Below are 7,894 nucleotides of genomic sequence, written 5' to 3'. Positions count from 1 at the left end.
AATGCCGGTTATTTTGCAAAACTTCCTCTTTAATACTATCCTGAAGGTAAGTTTGTATGTTTGTGAAATTGATTTTTCTTGAACATTTCTTTCAAGACAGACATCCTACAGCACAAGAAGATATTCTAACTTTTCCTACGCATGGTCAAGTCCGAGCTACCGCAAACGTATAAAACCCTGATGTATGACTTGTTGTGATGAGACCCAGCAAAGGTCTCTTGTTGAATTGATATCCTTAAGATTCTCAAGCGAACATGATCCGCACAAAAGTTCGTGTTGTAAGTGCTCAATTAGACAATATAAGAAAAGGGGCCTTGCACTGTGGATGAAACACTGTGTAAAACAAAATGTCATCACTTACGGTTACAAGTTCAAGTGCTATAGTTAGGACTAACTATAGTTCTATAGTTAGTGTCTTGTTTTCCTACCAAACTTTTGTATTTGTATTGTGAAACTATAGACAACTGTATCTGTATTGTGAAACTATAGACAACTTTATCTGTATCTGTATTGTTTAGTTAATTTTATGAAGAAAAAAAATGGGTGAGATCTTTGTATCACGAAAATGAGAAGTATCCATCAAAGCCTAGTTTTCATGTGTACTTCAATTTTGTTTTTTTTTTTAAAGCATAATTTGGCAAATTCTTAGAGTGAATCAAATTATCGTCTCTCAAAGCTTTTTTCAAAGATTTTGCAGTGTTTCAATGGAAAGCCATGATTGAGAGGCATTTGTAGATTAAAACCACAAGAATGCATTTCTTTTGAGTTCCAATCTAGTATATATCTCACAAATAAAGTCCCAATCTAAAAAAAATCTTTGCATGCTATATAATAGTTTTGGAATTATCACCATAGAACCATATAAATGAACTCTAGATGCCCTATTTGTCTTCCAAGGTTTAAATTTATGTCCAACTTTAGAGCTAATCTCTCAGCACACGATTGAACATCTCCTAATAACATGCAACTTTTCTTTCCCTACTCCTTCCCACCTTGTATGTGCTCACAACGTTAATACATGCAAGCCTCCTGCTTTGAGAGGTTGTTTACACTAGGTCATTTGTTTTTTCAAGCATCCAATTAGGTCTTCCCAATCTCCGAAAAATAAAAGCCTTTCATAAGTGAAGGGTGGGTTTACTAAATGAAAAGACCCATGAAGATGAAAAGTCAAAAGACTTTTTGTGTCCATATAAAGAGATGGTCGAGTGCACATTGATACATATGTGTTTTTCTTTTGCTTATTTTCTCTTTAGCGTTTTCTTCTCTTTAGAGTGTGTCCTTGTACTATATAGGTAGTGATTTTGTTTTTTGAAGCTCTTACTACACTTCACATTGTGCTTGGCTTGGTTACTATCCGAGACATGGAACTTGTCCAAATGGACGTGAACACAATATTTCTTCATGGGGGGATCTAGATGAAGATGTTTACATGAAACAACCAGAGGGCTTCGTATGTGAAACCGAAAAGCCAACGAGGGCAGAATTTGTTTGTAGACTTAAAAAGGCACTCTATGGCTCAAGCAAGATTCAAGGAAGTGGTATCAAAAATTCGACAAATTCATGCAATCTCAAGGTTACATAAGAAGTGAAGAGGATTAGTGCTTATACACAAAGAGGTTGAATGATGGTTCTTTAATCATTTTGATCTTGTATGTAGATGATATGCTTATTGTAGGCAAATCAATTGATGAAATCAATCAGTTGAAAAAGATGCTAAGCATCCAGTTTTTAATGAAAGATTTGACTACTGAGAGAAAATCTCATCGAAATATTTTTTGTTGCTTGAAACTCTTGGCAACTAGACGACCCTTGTACCTAAGCTCGAGATCTTCTGTTGTATACTTCTTCTTGTATACCCAATTGCAAGGTAAAGCATTTTTGCCTTTTGGTAATTCCCCGGGGCGGTCACTTATCAAAAGCTTTCTATATCACGTGCGTTCAAAAGGTTATTAATAATACCTCAATGTACATACTATATTTACACTACGTGCCTATTTAAAAAACCCCCACCCCCCTCTGTATGTATACATTTTGATCTTTTAATAATCCTCTCCAATTAACTCACGTGATAGCATACACATTCTAAAAAGTGACCGTCCCGGGGGTAATTCAACAAAATTCCATGTCTCATTAGCCACAATCAAACTGTATTCTGATTGCATAGACTGGTCGCACTTAATGCCATCATCCATTTGTATCACTTCTTTGTAGCAGGTTGGCTTTCCATTGTTGGTGACCAAAATGTCGTGTATACCTGGCTCAAACTGCTCGGGTACATGTGATACTCTTACAGAGAGTCTTAGTAGCACCTGACTACTAGACTCTGCTCTCTTTGGAGCAATAGTAGTATCTTGCACTTGAGGATTAGGTGCAACACTACTGAACTGAGTTGGTTCGGAGGCCGCTACATCCTCAAAACGAACGCGTTTGTACTGAACTTCTTTGATGGGCTTATTGTACATTTTGGATTCATTGAAAATCATGTGTGAGCTACGAATGACTTTGTTGGATTCTGGGTGCCAAAGATGAAATCTCATCTCTCCATTTTCACCATAGACGATAAAAATGCATTTGTGTGACTTGGGATCTAACTTGCGACAAAGTTCGTTGGGCACATGGGCATATGCCTCACATCCAAATACACGTAAATGCTCATAGCTTGGTGTTTTCTTAGTCCATAATTCCTCTGGAATTTTGAAATTCAAAGGATAACTAGGTGACATGTTGATGATGTGCATTGCTATTAGAACAACTTCCCCCAAAAACTCTGGAGTAAGCTTTACCATAGACATCATAGAGATAACTCTCTCTTGAATCGTGCAGATCATTCTTTCAGCTATCCCATTTTGTGCAAGTGTGTATGGAGCAATAAACTACCGTGACGAATGTCTCTTCGATTGCAAAAATCCTTGAACTCCGTGGAGACGTATTCTCCACCATTGTCCTTTCAAAAAGCTTTGAGCTTTTTTTCCTGATTGGTTCTCAACCATGGCGAGGAATTTTTGGAATGTAGAAAAGAACTCTTCCTTACACTTAAGGAGATACACCTACACCTTTCTGGTAGAATCATCTTTGAACGCGAGAAAGTAGTTTGCCCCCCTCCCCCCCCCCCCCCCCCCCCCAAGAGTTTATGTGGCATTGGGCCACACAAATCACTGTGCACTAAATCTAGGGGTTCGCCTAGTTTCTTGTTCGATGGCGAAGATGTGAACCTAGTATTTTTGCCTTATAAACAATGCTCACACAATGTAAAGTCCGTGTAATCTAACATAGGTAAGTAGCCAAAACGCTGAAGTCTTTTCATTCCCTTTTGGCTAATATTCCCTAGCCAGCTCTGCCACAACTTAGTAGAGAGCATCTCGGCAACATAGATCTGACATTCTGCAACACAAAAGTAGTGTCATTATGCATCTAAAGTTTCACATCACCAATGTCAATAATGTCAAGCTCATAGGATTCACCAAACTTGACTATTCCATGCATGGATGCATAAGAGGTAAACCACTCTCTATGCAGTGTGACATGAAAACTTGCACTAGAATCAAGAATCCAATTCTGTGCATAAGCCTCATCCTGTGCAACCAAAGCATCTGGAGTGAGATCTGCAGTGAAAATGAGAACATCTGAGGGATGTGCTATCACCTCTACATGAATCTTTGTTGGCATAATGTTCATCACTGGAGGAGGAGCATCCTCTACTGCAGTGGTAGGTATGGGAGACTCAACCACATTGAGCTCCTCGATCTTTACCGTACTTTTGCCTTTGCCATAATTATCTTTTTGCATGTTTTTTTGGTCTCTTAGAAAACTGCAACAATCCTTTTTGTGATGGCCCTTGTTATGGTAATAGTAACACTCGACATTTTTGGCACTGCGGTCTCTACTTGAGTTCTTGTGTCTGCTAGGACTATGAGGATTTCGCTCTTTATTTTGCTTTTGTATTTGTTCCTGTAATGGCCTCTTTCCTCCATTGAATTGCCAGTCATATATGCATCTCCATGACTAGCACCGTCGAGAGATTTTTGATAAATTTCTTCGGTGAGCAATGCATTTGTGACGTAATTGAATACTAACTTTCCATTCGGAGTTGAATTTCTAATGATTGTGCAAAAGATGTCGCATGAACCGGGTAGAGAGCATAATAAGACTATAGACTTGAGTTCTTCGTCAAACTCCTTAAAGCCCTGAGATGTTAACTGACTAAACAAGGAGTTAAACTCATTTAAGTGACCAAAAACTATGCTACCTTCTATCCCAAAGTTCCTCGGTTGTTGTCTTCCCTATGATAGTGAAGAACACTAACTTGGCTAGATGTAGTCATATTGTATCCATGGCTCTCACATCCAAAAGCTCCCATCGAGCTTGCATATAGTCATCATTCTCTGCACGCTCTTTCAATGGTTTTGATATGCCTTTGTTTGTCAAAAAATCTTCCATGTGCTCTTTCCACATGGTGAAGTTACTACCATCGAACTTGCAAATGAAATACTCCTCCTTTTCTGAAGAAGAAGCCATCACTGACATGAGGGTTTGAGATGTGCCAAAATATGGCAAGAAGGTGAAAAATTTTGGGCAGAGTAACCTTTGTATCAGGAGTAAAATCTCAACTGAAATAGGCTCAAAGGTGCCAACAATGAAAGTCACGACTCACGGAAAGGAAATCCGATAGAGTCTCCTTTGTATGAGAAGTCAAAACTCAACTCAAAATACGCATAAATGTATCAACTGCACTAACTGGGCATCAAAAACCTGATACTTTTAATGCCAATGAGATCTCCAACTCGACGTCAAAAGCATATGAAACCATCCGGATACATTTCCTATGGCGAGGGTACCGAAGTGGGAAACTCCATCTACCTGTTATCATCGAAGGTGTCTCAACATTTGAGCACATCCCAACTCAAAGAAAACCTCACGCTATCGACCCTCCAAAGGCTAATGCAGACACAAGTGGACTAGCCACAGTCTCAAAAAAGGATCTTCTAATCCAAGTCTCAAAAACGGCTAGGAAAAACTGCCAAAATAGCCAAAAATGACTCCACACGTAGTACAATGGGCAGTGTCCTCAACTCAATGTACATGAGTGAACCGCACTCAAACAAGCACCAAGAACTAGTACATGCAGTAAAAGTGATCCTATGGGGATATCTGGTCTCAAAAGAGCTCAGTAGCACTAGATGTGCTCACACAAAAATGCATCTGTCCGTAGAGAAACTGATGTCGAAACGACTGCTAAATCGCTTGTGAAAACGCTATGTCTAGAAACCTGGTGGGCAAGGGGAAGAGATGGGGGAGAAGCTTGCTTTGTGCTACAATGGAGGTGGAAGAAAGCTAGCAGAGAGATAATGTTGGACTATAAGGGGTGCATGTGATTGTTACAGCCATGGAGAGCTTGGAAAAGGGTTTGTAGAGAGAGAAAATCATTTTTTAGCTATAGAATAGGTTTGAAAAGACTTTGGAGGGTGGAAAATGATGTTTTGAATTTTTTTGAAAAATTCAATTTTTTGGATTTTTTAGTGCACGTTTTTTACTTTTGGAGGTCAAAAATACTTTTTTGACCATGAAATAGGTTTGGGGACCTTTAAAGGAGGGAAAACTTGAAATTTGAAATTTTTAGTGTATTCTTAAACCCGGGCCAAAAAAGTGGGGGAAAAGAGGTCAAAGTGGTCCCCCCCCATCCCTTTCCCCTAGCCACCTCCCTTACCTTCTCACTAGGTAAGAGGCCATTAAGAGGTGTAAGGCTACCTTGTCCCCCTACTTTTTTGAGGGTGTAGAGTGTGTCACCACCCTCTTCCTATTGGGTGGCCTCTTATTAACCTTAATCCCAAAGGGCCCCTAGAGGGTTCATATTTTTCCTAATGTATTATAACAACCAAAACGGGTGTAGCCCTTCAAAGCGACAGAAGATGACAGAAACACATGCAATGGTGACGCGGCCGGTACAACCTCCATCTCATGCGTTTTGACCTAAAGAAAGAAGGTACGAGATGGATGAAAGGACATTACAGTTCATTTTGTGAATAGAAGCTTAGCTAGGTTAGAGCCTGTTTACAGCCAAGAGAAATTGCAAGAAGAAGCTCCTCAACTAGAGATAGAGTGTCACAAAATCCGTGTTAACCACTTGGTGAAACAATGTCTACAGACGGAGATCACACAAGTAAATGCCTATTGTCTTGACTGTGGTGTCATTCACTTGATCCCCCACTATCCAAAAAACCCAAACCGAGTCAGAAAGATCACAACGAATGTCTCAGGAATCATTTAGCTACCCAGTAGCTTGGAAAGCAAAAACGTCGTATCAATTTAAGTAGTTACGAGAACGCAAGCTCAAAAGGAAGCTGCTGAGAACCCAAAGATAGAGAAAACAAAAATTGACGCGAGTCCAGATACGAGTGAACCAAAGTTTGACGCACCTAGTCAGAAAACCAAGAGCAAATGGAATACCTGGAAAGCTAGAAAGGATAGAATGATATCACGTAGGGGAGAGAGAAAAAATCCATGGCTGAGAAGCTTACCCAAGCTGAAGAGAAGATAAGACAACATGAGAAAAGTGTTGCTCCTTCTCTTGTGTAGACATCTCAACCTCCAGAAGAACCATCCACAAATGAGAAACCAAGAAGTGCTAGCTCAGGAGGATCAGTATTGGTCGAGAAAGTTAATGAGCCATTAAGTGCCCTCCTGAAAGCCTATGAAACACGGCTCAAAAAAAACCAAACCCAAGAACAGAGGTGGATGACATATCCATATGCGAAACTAGAAAAGGATAGGCTTGAATGTGCAAGAAAATGATTCGAACAGCCCAAGCTTTACTAGAACCACAAGTTGGAAAACCTAAGGGTGTGATCCTTGACCCACCTACACCAGTAATCTCACCAAGCCAGGAACGAAAAGAGCCAGATTCTAGTCACGAGCACGGACCAAAGCTCAAGGACTCAGCATTAAAGTCAAGGATAGTGTTGAATACCATGGACTCACTCTTTCAAGGGATTTCACATAGCTATACCTGACAACTGTAAAGAAATAGATGGTCTTTATGAATTGTGGAAACAAATCAAAGAGGCCAATGAAGCGAGTGAGATAAGAAGACAAGTAAACCATACGGGTGATGGAAGAGGAGTGTCTCTTCCACCTATAGAAGAAATTGAGACTAGATCTCAAATGAATCTAGAAGTGGTGTCGTATTGGGGAGACAAACGATCTGTACAATCTATAGACAGTCAACCCCATTCGCTAAGAACACTACCATCCTATACGGGAGAGCACGAGGCCAAGCTAGAGGTTGTTGTAGTCCCATCACAGAGACTCTCTTCCAATAAGGTCATCGATTCAAAAGGATTGATAGAAATTTTGTTGACACTACTCACTTGTACGATAAGGTTAGCCAAGTTGCTCAAAATAAGACCAAACATGTGGGCTACTGTGGAAAAATTCCTAGAGAAATTTAGTGTTAAAAAACCAATGACTCAAATCGAGGAAGGGATCAAAGATCTGGAAATGCCTCAGCTAAATGCTAGACCAATGCCCTTAAACAAGGTCAGAGAGTATTATGAGGAAGAAGATGGGAACACCACTCTTCCCGTGGAATTCCAAGCTATAAAAACCATGGCAATCCTTGACAATGGAGCTGGTGTTTCATCGCAACAAAAGAGGTCTGGAAAAAATGGGCAAAACTAGCAATAAGGGCTACTAGGATGAAACTACATCTTGCATAGCAACACATGAAAAGGCCCATCGGACTGTTAGAAAAAGCAGTTGTCACTTCTTGTGGCATTGAATATGAGCAAATTTTTGCTATTGTTGACTTCGGTAAGAAGGACAACAATGATATCATTCTAGGAAGGCCATTAATGTGGTGAAAAATGAAAATGGTCTAAGATTGGGGATATGAGTATAT

The sequence above is a fragment of the Adiantum capillus-veneris genome, chromosome 7, assembly GCF_014529385.1.
Source record: "Adiantum capillus-veneris isolate H3 chromosome 7, ASM1452938v2, whole genome shotgun sequence".
NCBI classification, from domain to species: domain Eukaryota; kingdom Viridiplantae; phylum Streptophyta; class Polypodiopsida; order Polypodiales; family Pteridaceae; genus Adiantum; species Adiantum capillus-veneris.
This window is presented reverse-complemented; position numbering follows the sequence as displayed.